General features: G+C 35.0%; 2 pseudogenes across 1 annotated transcript; one reads left to right on the forward strand and one right to left on the reverse strand.

Moving 5' to 3' along the window:
- Nucleotides 1-416: 416 nt before the first annotated feature.
- On the reverse strand, nt 417-2,605 carry LOC148567277 (zinc finger BED domain-containing protein RICESLEEPER 2-like; annotated as a pseudogene).
- Nucleotides 2,606-6,521: 3,916 nt separating this feature from the next.
- On the forward strand, nt 6,522-7,988 carry LOC107639308 (serine carboxypeptidase-like 50 pseudogene; annotated as a pseudogene). Its single transcript, XR_015880679.1, has one exon. The product of XR_015880679.1 is annotated as a serine carboxypeptidase-like 50 pseudogene (transcript).
- Nucleotides 7,989-16,707: the final 8,719 nt, after the last annotated feature.

Below are 16,707 nucleotides of genomic sequence, written 5' to 3' on the forward strand. Positions count from 1 at the left end.
AAAAGATAATATATATGAATATATTCCCACTTGACTACTTCTAAAATATGTAACATTTCAAAATAATAGACTTCATCATTATCAAGAGTTGTAACAAACCAACTAAACATAATATCAAATAAAAGCTAATAACTACTTAAATCAAAATACAATAAAGGAAATGTTGAACAATTAATCGATTAACCCTCCAAGCTTACAAGTGATTTAATCTTCCTGTTCCAACACCTTGAAAAAAAAAAAAGCAAACATACATATATCATTAGATTTTTAAATAATATAAATGTAACAAATACTTTTTTTATTAGTACAAAAGAGAATGTTTAAAATAAAATTGTGGTCATAATTTTAGTATAAATTATATGATACCTCATTTATATATCATGAAAAATTCAACTTTATTATTCTAACTACTCACATCATTCCAATATCAATATTTTCACATTTAAAAAGAGAAAATATTTTCTATAATATAGATACTTAGTCAAAAAGAGAAATATTAGAAAGTTGATTTTTAGCTTTGTTTTTTTTTTTTTCAAACCATACTTGTTCCGAAGCCAATCTCCTCCACAAATGAGAGCTTCAATGGACTCTTGATTTAGTCGAGAACGGTATTCATCAATAACTCTTCCTCTAGCACTAAATGAAGACTCTGAAGCCACCGTTGAGACAGAAATTGCTAATATGTCCGCTGCCATTTTAGGTAAAACCTTGGATTTCAGGCTATTGTTTTTCCACCACTCCAAAGCACTAAAAGACTTAGAATTGCCTTCAGGAATGTAAGCACTCTCATCAAGATAAACTTCTAATTCAGATTTCGTTGGATGAATGGTTTCTTTTTCTCGAACCATATTCAACATTTCATCAATTCCACTAATTTCAGAACTAACCACATTAGAAGAAGCAACTAGACTATTAGTGTTAACTCCACTTATTATTGTCTCACCATGACAATTTTCAGCATATTCATCATACATTTCTTGCAATTTATTCTTCACTTTGTCAACATTTTCAGCAGCCACATGCTCAGGTTTGTAGATTAAAGGAAAACAGAATGTAATAACATGTAATTTGCACCTAGGATCTAAAATACAAGCAAGAGACATTACCATATTGCATTCTCCTCAATATTTGTCAAACTTTTCTTTCATTTAGGTTGCCATTTCTCTCATGAAGGAATCTCTATCTTCAATAGCATCATCAATTACTTGTTTCACTCTCCAAACTTCAGGAAGGTACAAGTTTGCAGTAGGATACTCACTACCAGAAATGACATGAGTAGCAAGATTAAAAACTTTTAAAAGTTTACAAATCTTCTCAACTTTTCTCCAATCCTCTGATGATGGTTCGTAATTGTAGTGGGGTTCTCTTTTCTTATACACAGGAAACACAAATTTAAACTTCAAAGCCACAGATAACATATTGTAAGTAGAATTCCATCTTGTGGGACAATCAATGATGAATTTTTTCTCCTTCAAACGCTTGTTTTCAGCAATCTCAAGAAATGTTTTAAATCTTGAATCATTAAAATTGACATACTTGACACTCTCACAAACTTTCTGAATAATACCTTTAATTTTACCTAGCCCATCTTGTACCAACAAATTCAGAATGTGTGCACAGCACCTAATATAAAACAAACTACCACCAACAGGTAATGAGTTGTTATCTGAAATAGTATCCTTTAAGAGCCCTTAGACATGAATCATTATAGGAAGCATTGTCAACAGATACTGAGAAGACTTTGTTTTCAATTCCCCAAGTCTTCAAACACTTGAGAATAGCATCCACAACATCAATGCCACGTCTAGGAGCAGGTACCTGAACAAAACTCAAAACCCTTTTTTGAAGATTCCACCCTGCATCAATAAAGTGACCTGTGATAACCATATATTCAACAATTTGATGGCTTGATCTCCACATGTCAGTTGTCAAACTTATCTTCCTAACACCTTGTAACAAAGCCTTCAATTGTTTCTTTTCAGCCTCATATATTGCCAAGCAATCACTTCGAGCAGTTTTGCGAGAAATTTTATGAAATTCAGAACATCCAAACTTCATCCTCAACAATGATGAAAGGATGCTCATGAACCATAATTGCTGCAGCAATTATTTGTCTCATCTTTTCTTAAGAATATCTTGCACCTGGTGTCACAAAGGGATTAACACTTGAATTGGAAGGTTGAAATGGAATCAATGGTTGCTTTTTTTGTGCAGCAACATGCAATCTCCTTTGTAAGCAACTACTAGAATGCATCCATAAATGTGAAGTACTAGATCCTTTTCCAGCGTAAGAAAACATAGATTTGCAATACTTGCAAATAGCTTTTGTACCTTCAGAACTTTCAACTTGATCAAAATCGTCCCAAATTGGTGAAGTCTTCTTCCTTTTTTTTGTAACAACAGTTTCATTACAACCATTTTCATCAGTGACGGGTTGATTTGTAACAGTTGTTGTCTGTGTTGGTGCTGATGTAGTTGTTGGTGTTTGTAATGGTGCAATGCCAGTATCTGTTGTTGGCATTGTTGGTACTGACCGATTAATTTCTTCTCTATTTAAAGAAATAGAATTAGCCAATGGATTACTTGGAGTTACAGATTCAGTCATTTCTAAAGCCTATTATAATACCTAAACAAAAATTAACAGACAATATTATCTTATGATTTTTTTTACTTTCATAATATCAATGGCATAAAGTAAGAACCTTTTAATGAAGAAAAAATTGATAAAATTTTATGTTCGAAAAAGTAGAAATAATATCGCAACACAAACAAAAAATCGAACTTAAAAGAAGATCTTTGACAGAATAAAACAATAATTGATGAAAAATAATTAACATTATAACAACAAATATAAAAAAATAATAAAATAAAAAATAATGACATGAGAAAGAAGAAGAAGTACGTACAGTCAAAGGAAGAAAGGAAGAGAAGATAAAGAGGATGGTAGTCGGGTGGAAGAGCATGTAAAGTAGAGAAGAGAAAATGACCGTGTGTATGTTTATTTCTTTATTAATGTGGAGGGAAAATTTTTAGAATTATTTTATTTGATTGACTTTTGATATTCCAACATCAAAGATTAAAGATATTAAGAAAATAAAAATACACATGTATAGTTAAAGAGACAAATAGCTTAGTGGATAAAGGTATTTTCATATGATAGAAGACCCAAGTTCAAATCCTTCCAATTGCATTTTTACTAGTATAATAAAACTATATATATATATATATATTTGCAGTCTCAGGCCGGCCTGACAGGCCCAACAGGCTATTTCAAAAGCCTAGACTTTTTCAATAGCATGAGCCTGGGCCTATTTCCTATCAGGCCAGGCCAGGCTGTAGACCCCTGGTAGGCCGCCTGGCCTATTTCCACCCCTACATACAGCGCTGGCGACGTACTAGCAGCAATACTATTGGGAGTCATTGGAGGAGTTCTTGGAATTAATAAGTAATTGATTATCAAGTTATTTCTTTTGGTCTTAGAAAGCATGAAACTCAAAGCATCTCAGCTCCATTGATAAAAGATTATATGTTGAATTTATATATTTGAAATTATATATAGGTCTTTTAATAATTTATTTAGTATTTAATTAAATCGGTTGAACTTCGATTGAATTCCGGTCAAACCAACGAACCAATAAATTAGTAATCTTATCGGTTTATTGACCGGTCCGGTTCTCGCAACTTTGATTTTCATAAAGACTAGAGACTTTGTTTTGAAGTTCTATTTGATTAACTTTGATCAAAGAAGTTTATTTTGGGGCTCTTTAGTGAATTGAAAGCAATGGAAGTGATTGTTTTAAGAATAAACAATTATGATGTTCCAATTAAGATTTTGATTGAAAGATAGAGTGATTTTGAGTCTTTTTGGAGAGTTTTAAACTTAAAATAGAAATGAAGTTAGTTTGATAACTTGGTTAAAGAAAAATGAGTTTTATTTGAGTAATTCTAACTAAAGAGTTGTGTTTTGAGGATTTTAAATGAATTTAAAATAATGAAATTAATTTGTGGCTTTAGTTATTAGATTTTGAATAACAACAAAAAGAGTAAACAAGTAATTAAATTTAACTTGGAAAGAGATTTAATTATTTAGTTGAAGATTTAAAAAGTTAATTAATTATTAATTCAAGGGTTGAGAATATGAGGTGTGATTATGACGTTTTGATAGAGCTAAACATAAGAGTTGAAAAAAAAAAGTTATTTAAAGAATATGATGACAAGATTATGATTTCTAAGAGTCATGGAATAAATGTTAAGTATCTTTAGGTCTATCTAGGGATGGCAAAATTTTTCGAGACGTAGGGATCTCTGCGGGGACTGTCCCGAATGGGATCCGATTGTGGAGAATTTTTTCCGCGGGGATGGGGATGGGGGACAAAATTTCACCGAAGCAGGCGCGGAGACCTGAGCAGGGATCCCCGCCCCGTCCCCGCTATTCCCCGAAATTTATGAATTCCTTGAATTATCCTTAATAGTTTATTTCTCATATATTTTTTTAGACATTTCTCACACACACATATATATATATAGAAACCCAAAACTCCTAATCTTTATTTGCATAACCCTTCTTCAATTCAGAGATTCCTAAGGCAGTCCATACTTCATCCAACCTCTCTGTAGCCACCCCCTTGTCACCCTTCTCACCGCATCGTCACACCTCACCGTGCCATCACCCTTATCGCTAGTGACGGACCCAGAAAAATTTAGTTGTGGGGGCAAAAATATAATAAAATTTAGGTATAGATATATTTTTTTGTTCCTACGATACCCAACAAATTAAGGATTAATTATCAAAAATTTGAATTTCATTTAAAAGAGCCAATGAGTTACTATATATACGAGACGAAATTCGAACTCACAACACTTGCTTAAGTGGACGACTAAGCTAATATAACTTAATTTAATTATCAGCTAATTAACTAATATAATAAAATTAATTATCACTTTTTTTGAGTTTATTTATTTATTTAATTTTTTATTTTATGCTAAATCAAATTTAATAATATAATTATTATTAAATGTTAAGTTTAACAAAATATTTTTTTTAACATAAAACATAAAAAAATATTTATATTTTATTTTAAAACATATATATATATATTAGTGTTTCTTTTAAACCTTGTGGGGCAAATGCCCCCTCTTCCATCAATGTAGGTCCGTCCCTGCTTACCACGTCGTAATTTTTTTATGGTGTTTCTTTTCGTAATTTTGCCGTCGTGTCCATTCTCCTCTCTGTTGCCGCGTCTCCCACCTCGTTTACTACTTTGTCCTTTGGCTCGTCGTTGCGTCCCATTGCGTTATTTCGAAAGAAGTCACCATCGTGTCATTTAGACTTTTTGTATAAAATCTTGCAGTTTTTGTATAAGATAGATACTTGCAGCTCTATTCATATGGAAATTAATAATTAGTTAGAACTATTATGTACATGGGGAATGGGGTCCCCGAGGGGAATAGGGCCCCGTGGGAAATGGGGATGGGGAGCAATATTCCCCCACGGCGGGGAATGGGGCGGGAATAGTAAGCAAATCTGAGGGCGGGGATGGGGAGCAAGGAGGCATCCCCGCCCCCGCCCTGCCCCATTGACATCCCTAGGTCTATCCTAAATGGAACTTGAGAATCTTAAAAGTTTGGTTTGTTAGCTTTTAAAGTGACTAATTAAAGAAAGATATGACGAGATTGAATGAGAAAAAATTGAGATTGATTATCGATGATGTGTTTGAGTTAGCTTGAGGTTAACTATGAATGATTATGTGTATGAGTTAGTTTATTTGCAACCTTGACCTCGAGTTTAGGGTATTATGTTGGACGCTTCATACTTGCAAACCGTATGCAACGGTCTAAGCCCAAGCCAGTGAATATTAAACATTAATGCGAAATTACGGATTTGGGGTTCCGTTTCTATTTTTTATTTTGTGAATTTTTTTAAAATTAAAAATATTTTTATTTTTGGGATATATTCGAATTCCGATCTAATCCTATTCACAAATGTACGAATTGGATCGGATGAGATCCAAACACAAAAAATATAAATATTAAATTCGATCCGATCCGATTCGTATGCAACCTAATAAAAGCCATTTTTTCCCCTATCAATTCTCGTTCTCTCCAATTTTTTTGTTTACACTCTCGATCTTAGTTTATACTTTTTTTTTCCCCTATCTTAGTTTATCCTTTATAGTCAAAAAACAGCTTCATTCATTTCACCAATTTTTTTTCCAAACCTAACAACTTTCATTTCATCCCGTTTTGTCCACGCAGCTAATGATGCACGTTGCAGAAACGATTTTTTGGTCTGGAAAATTCCAAAATTGCCCACGCAGTAAACTCTCCAAACTTTACCACACTTAAGCTTAATCCACTGCTACTGCATCCAGAGATTTGCCTTGCCACCTGTCATCACATCATTGGTCATTCAAATTTCAGTCACTCTTAGCCACCCGATCCCGTACCACCATAAAAGTACCCTTGATATTTTATCGAATAATCAAACGAATCCGGGCTTATATATACTCCCAAAATATTACGAGGTTGGAATCAAGCAATCACCTTCAATCCACGTTCCAATTTACTTTGTCATCATCATGAATACTCTTTTCTTCATTATCTTCTTTTGCTTATGCATTCAAACCCATGCATCAGCTTCTTCGAATTCTTCCAAATCAAACACACTGTTTCCAAAAGAAGCTCACCCCACAAAATCAGGTTACCTTTCTGTCAGCAAAACCTCTTCTTCCGCCTTCTTCTACACTTTCTATGAAGCTCAGAACTCGACCTTGCCTCTCTCCAAAACCCCGCTTCTCATTTGGCTCCAAGGTGGCCCTGGAAGCTCCTCGATGATTGGCAGCCTCTATGCAGTTGGACCATGGCGTATCACAGAATCCATCACCTTTGAACCCAACCCTGGTGCTTGGAACAAGTTCTTTGGCGTTCTCTTTCTTGATAACCCCATTGGCACTGGATTCAGTATAGCCTCATCACCGCAAGAGATCCCAACGAATCAAGAAGGTATTGCCAAACACCTTTATGTTGCTCTTACAAGGTTTCTTCAACTTGATCCTGTTTACAAACACCGCCCTATTTATATTGTTGGCCAAAGTTATGGAGGAAAGTATGCGTCTACAACTGGAAATTACATATTGAAAAGAAATGCACAGTTGCATGCTTCTAAAAGAGTGAATCTTGTTGGTGTGGCTATTGGGAATGGAATAATTGAGGCAGTGACCCAATCACGCACGCATCCGGCTAATGCTTATTATGAGGGTCTAATCAATGAGAGGCAAAAGAGTGAGTTGGAGAAGGATCAACTGGAAGTAGTTAGGTTGGCACAGATTCAGCATTGGAGTGAAGCAACGATTGCATGGCGAAGACTCCAGGGGAAGTTGCAAAACATGTCAGGGCTGGCTACTTTGTATGATTACACAAGGAAAGATCATCCTTATCACTATCAAGATTGGGTTACTCAATTCTTGAATATAGCTGAAGTGAAGAAGGCATTGGGCGTGAATGAACCTCAAGTGTTTAAATCGAGCAGCAGTAATGTTGGGGAAGCATTGCTAGGAGATATAATGAAGAGTGTGAAGTTTATGGTGGAGGAGTTGTTGAAGAGCAACACTATTAGGGTGTTGTTGTACCAAGGTCAACTTGATTTGGTCGCTGGTCCGGTTCAAACTGCGGCATGGGTGAATACTATGAAATGGGAAGGGATTGAGGAGTATGTGAATGCAGAGAGGAAGATATGGAGGGTGAATGGAGAGCTTGCTGGCTATGTCCAACAATGGAAGTCACTCACCAATGTTGTTGTCTTGGGTGGTGGCCATCTTATGCCTGCTGACCAGCCTGTTAATGCTCAGACAATGATACAAGATTGGGTCTTGCAAAGGGGTTTGTATCAAAATGTGTAACAAAAACATGTACCTAAAAATTGTTGTTGTATTGAAAAGGAAAAATTATAAATAGATAAATGAATAATTCAAGTTACCCCTTAAAAATAATTTGTTGACCTTTAAATTAATTATATCCCGCAGTATTTTAGACTTCTTTTGTGTATTCAAGTATTATTACTACGAAGGCAAGTTATAACTCAAATGATATAATCTCTCCATACTCAATTAAGAAGTTGCGAGTTCGAATCTCTTATTTTTGGTAAAAAAAAAAAATATTATTACTATAAAAAATGTTCAAAAATGAACATTATTTATTATTATTTTAATATTTTTAATAATTGATTTTATTTTATTTATGATAATCCAACAATATTTTTATTCTATATTTTTAAATATTATTAACTAACTATTTATTAAAAATAAATTTTATTAGCATCTTGGCTCTGTCACTAATTTTTCTCAACATAATTTAAATTTTCTACGAAAACGTGTCAGATAATTGATTTTATTTTATTATATTTGTCATTTAGTTTAATTTTATTTTTTTTTTAATTTTTATTTAAAAAAAGGAATCTTTGTGGCACATTACAGAGCGCCTTATTTAAAAAAAAATACACCATTTGAGGACTTTACCTAGACCAAGTATAAAAAGTAAAAACTCGGCTTCTTACCACGATTTAATATGGGACTTAATATCTTGGAAGGCGCCTTTGCGTGAAAAAAATATTATAATTATTAAAAGAATATATGTGAATTATTGTATCTTTATAAATATTTAATTAAAGTGAAATCTAAATGAATATAATAATATTATATTATTAATAATAAAATAAATATGTAGATCCCACATTGAATATTTTATTTTCTTCTTTTCTCGCATTCTCTCCTTGGCCCCACATACAAACGCGCATAATTAATTAATATATATATATTCAAGTTATTTAACTAATCGAGTAGCTTTCACTTAATTCACCCTTCACGCGCTATTACTTATAACAAACTTTTAACTTAACACGCAAATGTATATAACTGCCTTTTTCATGTGGATTTTGTTTTTTTTCTTGAATTTTTTCAGCATTTTCTGCGTCTTTACATTCTGTTTCATCTCTGCATTCTTTGCGTTTCTCTTCCTTCTTTATGTTCTTTTCGTTCAAGTTTAATGCTCTTTTATCTAATTTGAAGATTTGAATCAAAGTTTTTGAAATCAAGCTGTGAAATCAAGTTTGAACAGGTATGTCGTTATCGAAGATAATGAATGATTCAAGTTCAGACTGTCAATTGAACCAAAGTAAAGTGGATTATTGTTTTGAATTGAACTAAGTAGCTGAAGTCTGGTTCGATTCTAGTTACTGTAGTTCGTTAGTAGTTTATGATTCTGTAGGTGAATAAAGTTGTTTTTCTCTTTGAAAATTGCTGGTTTGAATTGAATGAAAGGCAGGAGTTCTGAATCTGAATTATTATTGTGATGAATCTGTCTCATTCTTATTTTGGTGTATTTCTATTTAAAAATTGGTGTATTTTGGTAATCTTGCGGTGTGTTTTTAGGTTTAGACTTTCAATTGAACCAAGCCGAATTGTATTATTGTTTTAAATCGAATCAAGTGGTAAGGTTAGTTTGAATCTAGGTAATGTAGTTTGTTAGTTGTTTATGATTCTGTAGTTGAATAATTTTATTTTTGTTTGTGAAAATTATTGTTAATAGTTGATGGTTTGAATTTGAATGTAATGTACAAGTTTTGAATCTGATTTTATTATTTTGATGAATTTATTTTGTTCAAAGTTTCGGAGTATTTTAGATTCTAATATGGTGTGATGGTTATCAGTGCCTAAGAAAAGGGGGAGTTGAATCTTAGCTACTTCTTCTGCTGAATATTGCTTTTTCTTTCTCAAGAGAACTTAGGAGATATTTTCACTTTTCTCTCGTGGTCAACTGAGAGACATTTTCATTTTTGTCTCCTTAGTAACAGAAACAAAAAAGTAGAAGGGAAGAAAAAATAACACCCATATGTATCCTGGTTCAGCTACAAGGTGCAATGTAGCCTACATCCAGTCTCCATCACAATAGTGACGGAATTTCACTATCTTTAACAAATTACAAACACCAATTCCTTCCCTAGGATCTACCCAATCCTATCTGGGACAAATCCAGATTCTAACCCCAACTTGAATTTGACTAGACCTTAATCTAGCTTTCAACTGCAAAGTGCTAACCCAACTTGTAAGGGAATCTCCACAGGATCATGACATAAAACAGAAAGATGTACAAAGAACCTCTGAGACATCTTATGACTTTTTCTCACTGTTTTAACTCACTGCCGTTTACCTCTCATTGGCTTTTTCTTACAAACCTCGCCATGTTTGCCTTTTACAATGAGACTCAGACAGATCCAAACTGAGAAAAAGAAAATACAAAATAAACTACATGAAGGAGAAGAACTCTAACAGCTTGGGTAGCTATGAGAGTGAACTCTATGCTTTTCACTTACTCTCCTTGCCTTCAACCCTTGGCCATTCACCCTTAATATAGAAGGGTGAAACTTCCAAGGTTGAAACAAGTTCAACCCTCACAATAACTTCTTCTCAAATATCAGAGTAGCAGCGGCTACAACAGAGGAGAGAGAGGACCGAGGCTGTTGCATGCATGCTCACCTCTTCTCTCTCATCCTTTTTCTTCAAACTTCTTCAATCTTGACCATTGAGCTTGTCTTTGGCCCCAAGTTTTGATTTTGACCGTCGATGTGCCTCTGAACCATATAGGCTTCACGTTCTCCATTGTTACCTCTTCCATGCTTGAGACCTTGAAGATTTCTTCTTTGATCCTCGGTGTAGCACAAAGGAGGAAAAAAAATTTTTTGTTGTGTTTCACCAAGATAGATTTACTTCTTGACTGAAGCCTTCTTTCTTGCTTTGATTTATCTTCAAAATCTGATCTCTGAACCTTCCATTTTCTTCTTTTTTTTTCTTGGATGAACACGTGATGTGACTGAAGCAAGAGAGAGGAGGGAGAAGAGAGAAACTTTCGATAAAAGCTTTGAATGAAATTAAATTAAATTGAATTCTAAGTTCCAATTACCAAGGGATGGAGTAACCGAAGAATGCTTTGAGAACCTTGGGTTTCTTTTTCTGAATCATCCATTTTGGTTCATGGGCTTGTGATTTGGACTTGTCTATTCTTCCTTAGTCTCAAGGTTCAGCCACTTGTTGTGAAATAATTTTTGCACAGGGCTGAATTTATTTAATGATCAAGTTGGGCTTGTTGAACTTAGGCCACTATGAAAATTAAGTTGCTTTTCTTGCACACTCACTAAATTCATCAAACAAACAATTGAAAACAATTTATTAAACACTTTTTAATAATGTTTATTCATCATATTAAACTAATATAAGTTTTTCAAACCCAACAGTCTCCCCCTTAATGACAAACATTATTAAAACTTAATTGAAAATATTAGGATAGAGTACTTCCCTTTGAAGATTCGCAGATTTCTCCCTTTTTTCTTATGTTCAATAAGCTCCCCATCAATATGTGCTTGATTAACCTGATTAACACACATATTCATAGAAACAATGCCTATATACAAGCTCTAAAAAATTCCTAAAGGATGATTAAAATTTCAAAAATTGGAGCTTTTTAATACAAAGCCATTTTTCCACAAGTCAAAGCACACAGAATTATTTAAGAACAGGGGTTAATGATGCTCCATAAGCCAAACTGCCCATATACATTTGAGCAAAAAATACTTTTGTCAAAACAATCAAAGCTCAAAACTGAAATCAATCCATTAAAACAGAGAGCTCAAAATAGAGCCAAATTAGAGCATCAATAAGAGCCAATAACAGGGCAGTAAAAAAACAGAGCACCAATAACAAAAACAGAGCATCAATAGTAAAACAAAAAACTGTTTAAATTCAGTCCCTTTTCTCCCCCTTTTGTCATCAAGGAGGGACACCTGCAAGTAAAATAGATCAAGCAATGCAGTCCAAAATGATAATTCATGCATAACAAAGAAATAGTACCAAAGTTAAGTTAGTTACAGTCATCCAACATAAATCAAAGTTCAAGACAAAAAAAAAGTCCATAGTTTCAAATTCAGAGAGAGCAAAATAAGGAATAGTCAACCACAGCAGCAGGGAGCAAACTAGGCATCAGAGGTCTCTTCATCAGATTCCAAAACATTATCTTCTTTCTCGGAGGGAGCCATGTCCTCATTAACGGAATCCAAATGCTTTAAGAGCAAGTTTACCCTTTCATGAGATTTTAGCCAAGCCTTTTCATTTTGCAATGCAAGCTTTCTAGCTTCTTTGCTGGGTTTTACCATTTGCTTGAACATGGTAGCAAACTCCAAGAGAACATCTTTAATCATTCCAGAGAAGAGATATTTGTAGGAATCAGATGTTCCAGCAACAGAGGGAGATGGAAGACTTTCATCCTAACTTTCAGACAAGGCTGGAGCCTGGTGCACAAAATTGTGATCATCAACAATGGCGCCAAAGACTTGGAGCTCTCAAACGTGAATCACACTTTGTCACAATTCCGCACAACTAACCAGCAAGTGCACTGGGTCGTCCAAGTAATACCTTACGTGAGTAAGGGTCGATCCCACGGAGATTGTCGGCTTGAAGCAAGCTATGGTCATCTTGTAAACCTCAGTCAGGCAGATTCAAATGGTTATGGAGAATTGATAATTATAAAATAGAATAAAGATAGAGATACTTATGTAATTCATTGGTAGGAATTTCAGATAACCGTATGAAGATACGTTGTTCCTTCTGAACCTCTGCTTTCCTATTGCCTTCTTCCAACCATTCATACTCCCTTCCATGGCAAGCTTTATGTTGGGCATCACCGTTGTCAATGGCTACTTCCCGTCCTCTCAGTGAAAATATTCCAAATGCGCTGTCACCGCACGGCTAATCATCTGTCGGTTCTCGATCATGTGGGAATAGGATCCATTGATCTTTTTGCGTCTGTCACATGCCCAACAATCGCGAGTTTGAAGCTAGTCACAGTCATCCCTTCCCAGATCCTACTCGGAATACCACAGACAAGGTTTAGACTTTCCGGATCTCAAGAATGACCGTCAATAATTCTAGCCTATACCACGAAGGTTCCAATCTTAGATTAGAAACCCAAGAGATACGCATTCAAGCCATTGCTAGTAGAACAGAGGTGGTTGTCAGGCACATATTCATAGGTGAGAATGATGATGAGTGTCACGGATCATCACATTCATCAAGTTGAAGAACGAATGAATATCTTAGAGAAGAAGCAGGCGTGAATTGAATAGAAAAACAATAGTACTTTGTATTAATTCATGAGGAACAGCAGAGCTCCACACCTTAATCTATGGTGTGTAGAAACTTCACCGTTGAAAATACATAAGTGAAAATAGTCTAAGCATGGCCGAATGGCCAGCCTCAAAGGTCTAAGGACTAAACGTCCAAAGATTAAAAGTAAGATGAAAATACAATAGCAAAAGGTCCTATTTATAATACTAGTAGCCTAGGGTTTACATAAATAAGTAATTAATGCAGAAATCTTCTTTCGGGCCCACTTGGTGTGTGCTTGGACTGAGCATTGAAGCTTTCACGTGTAGAGGCTTTTCTTGGAGTTAACGTCAGCTTTTCTATGCTGACTTGGAACGCCAGTTTGGGCCATCAAATCTTGGGCAAAGTATAAACTATTATATATTTCTGGAAAGCCCAGGATATCTACTTTCCAACACAATTGAGAGCGCGTCAATTGGGCTTCTGTAGCTCTAGAAAATCCACTTCGAGTGCAGGGAGGTCAGAATCCAACAGCATCTGCAGTCCTTTTTCAGCCTCTGAATCAGATTTTTGCTCAGGTCCCTCAATTTCAGCCAGAAAATACCTGAAATCACAGAAAAACACACAAACTCATAGTAAAGTCCAGAAATGTGATTTTTAAATAAAAACTAATAAAAATATAATAAAAACTAACTAAAATATACTAAAAACATACTAAAAATAATGCCCAAAAGCGTATAAATTATCCGCTCATCAGAGCCTTAGAGCCTTTTACCTTTTTACCTTTAGCATGTTCCGGTACACCACCACCTTTGATTGTGGACACTCTATTCTCAACAGGCTCATTACTCAAATTAATATTGAAATACTCAAACAAGCAAGTTAAAAATATTCCATATGGCAAGGTACTCTTTTTATCACTTTTCACACAATCCCATATATGACATATCATAAGGTAAGCAAAATATATGGGAATGGAGTTTAAAACAGCATAGAGTACGAGAGTATCGCAGACAGTTACTCTCTGGTATGATCCGCTCTATGGCATGATAATGTGAGTGATGATATGGTGTAGTAGAGCCCTAACAGGTCCTAGGGCTTTGTGTGTGGGAGTATTACCATCCATAGAAGAAAAGTTTTCACAAACTTGAGCTAGGGCATCTTGATGGAAAATGCCAACATGATTATCCCACTTGCCAGACATATATGCCCTTACCCCTGAGTCCTCATACCCCAGGGTAGCACTTATGGTTTCAGAACTCAAAACAAATTGAGTGTTTTTAACAAACGAATGAAGCTCTCCTTCATGAAAAATCACATTTTCATTAAATTCACATACCAAGTTCGGATAAACTAGTTTTCAAATTTTGAAAATAGGAGACTATTTTAAATCATGAAAGTTTGTTTTAAAATCGATTCCTTTGTCAAATAAGACTTCAAGATCAACAACAAAAGATGCACAGAGATTGTGGTTTGTAAGAACTTGAGTGTGAAACTCATAGGCCACACATGATAAAAAATGGTAGTGGTCAAAGTGAGAATGAGATTTACCATATTTCTGTTTGAAGTCTAAAGACTCAAGGTTAGGGGACTCTCTTGTATCTTGAAGAACAGAGCACTTTGGACCACGAGAAGGACGTTGACTAGGAACAGAACGGCTAGTGGGGTGAGGAGTTGATTGGCGAGGTGGAGGTGACGGTGGGGCTTCCTCATCATGCATGGGTTCCTTACCCTTTGCTCTTTTATTATGGGAAGAGGTGGTCTCCTTACGAGCCAAAGAACTCTTTTGATGAATGACCTTTCTTGCCATGGATTCTGATGAATGGGATGAACGATAAGAAGAAGAATGGAAATGTATATGTATGTGAGTGTGTGACTGTGGTTGCTTGGGGAGAGAAAGATTTTTGGAAGAAAAGTATGCTCCGGTGCTTCTTCTAGTGGCTATCTTCTTTCTCATTTTGAAGGAATAATGGAAGAAGGAAAGATAGAAAGTGACGAAGAGGAGAAGTGGTGGAGAGAGATTAGGAGTAAATAACCGCCACTAATGCATAGTAGACTCTTTCTCTTTTAAAAAACAAACGCAATTAATGAAACGATTTTCAAAACAAATTTATTTAAATTTTAAAACATGGTAACTGAAAAGACTAGTCATGAGGAATGGTGAAAGGATATAACTGACATGACTAGGAATGGAATGAAGAGACTGCTTATGAAAATTTTTAAAATCAAAAGAAATTTAAATAATAAAAATTTATGATTTATAATAATGAGCTCATATCATATGAACAAGATTTGTCTTACATTAGCCCAAAAGGTAGTTAGTGCAAGCTTCAGCCCATTTCTCTATTTTTCAATCCAAAATTTTCTGGGCTTTGTACAAGCCTTCCTTTGAAGATTTCACCACTTGCCCAGTTTTGTCTCCCTGCTACCTACGAGACAAAATAACATAGAGAGCACCAAATCATCATTTAATCAACAAAATTAAAATCAATCATTCCCAATTCTGTTCTTAGCTTGCAAAATCTAACTTCACACAGAGGTTTAGTGAAAATATCAGCCAATTACTCTTCAAATTTTACAAATTGAATATCAATAGTTCTCTTTTGCAACTGTTCTCTAATGAAATGATATCTTACTTCAATGTGCTTAGTTCTAGAGTGCAACACAGGATTTTTTGAAATATTTATAGCACTCATATTATCACAAAATAAGGAAATATTATTAATTTTTCAGTTTGTAATCTTCAAGTTGAGTTTTAAGCCAAATTAATTGTGAGCAACAAGCAGATACAGATATATATTCAGCTTCAGCCATGGATAAGGCAACAGTGGCTTGCTTTTTGCTTGACCACATATTTAAGGAGTTCCCAAGTCCACACGATCTCCCGCATAATCTGTATCACAATACCCAACTACACTAAACTCATTAAATTTAGGATACCATAAGCCAAGGTCACTGATAAACCCCAATTTTGTGGTTTATCTTGTGCTTAATTTAGGGGATTTTATCACCTTTTCTCACATTTCTTCAATGAAATAGCATAGTTTTGTAATTCTCCTTTAATTTGTACTTAAGTGTAAAAACATGCTTTTTAGGCCCTTAAATTGGTGATTTTAATTCACTTTAATTCCATTCGATGCCTTGATGTGTATGTTGAGTGATTTCAGGTTCATAAGGCAAGTATCGGATGGAAGAAGTGAAGAGAAAATCATGCAAAGTAGAGAATTCATGGGAAAACAAGGATTTGGAGTGCATTCATCGACGCGCACGCGTGACAAATGCGCATGCGTGGAGATGAGGTCGCCAGGCGACGCTTACACGTGATATGACGCGTACGAGTGAGAAGTAAAACGCCAAGCGACGCGTACGCGTGATCCATGCGTACACGTCACAGCTCGCACGTGACCTCATTAAAGTGAAAATGCTGGGGGAGATTTCTAAGCATCCCAGGCCCAAATCCAACTCATTCCTGAGGCTATTTCATGCAGAATTCAAGCTTGGGCAAAGGGGGGAGCACTTAGTTGTAGGATAGCATCATGTAGTTTAGTTTTCTAGAGAG

Source organism: Arachis ipaensis, chromosome B4 (genome assembly GCF_059453495.1).
Source record: "Arachis ipaensis isolate K30076 ecotype BB chromosome B4, ASM5945349v1, whole genome shotgun sequence".
NCBI lineage: Eukaryota > Viridiplantae > Streptophyta > Magnoliopsida > Fabales > Fabaceae > Arachis > Arachis ipaensis.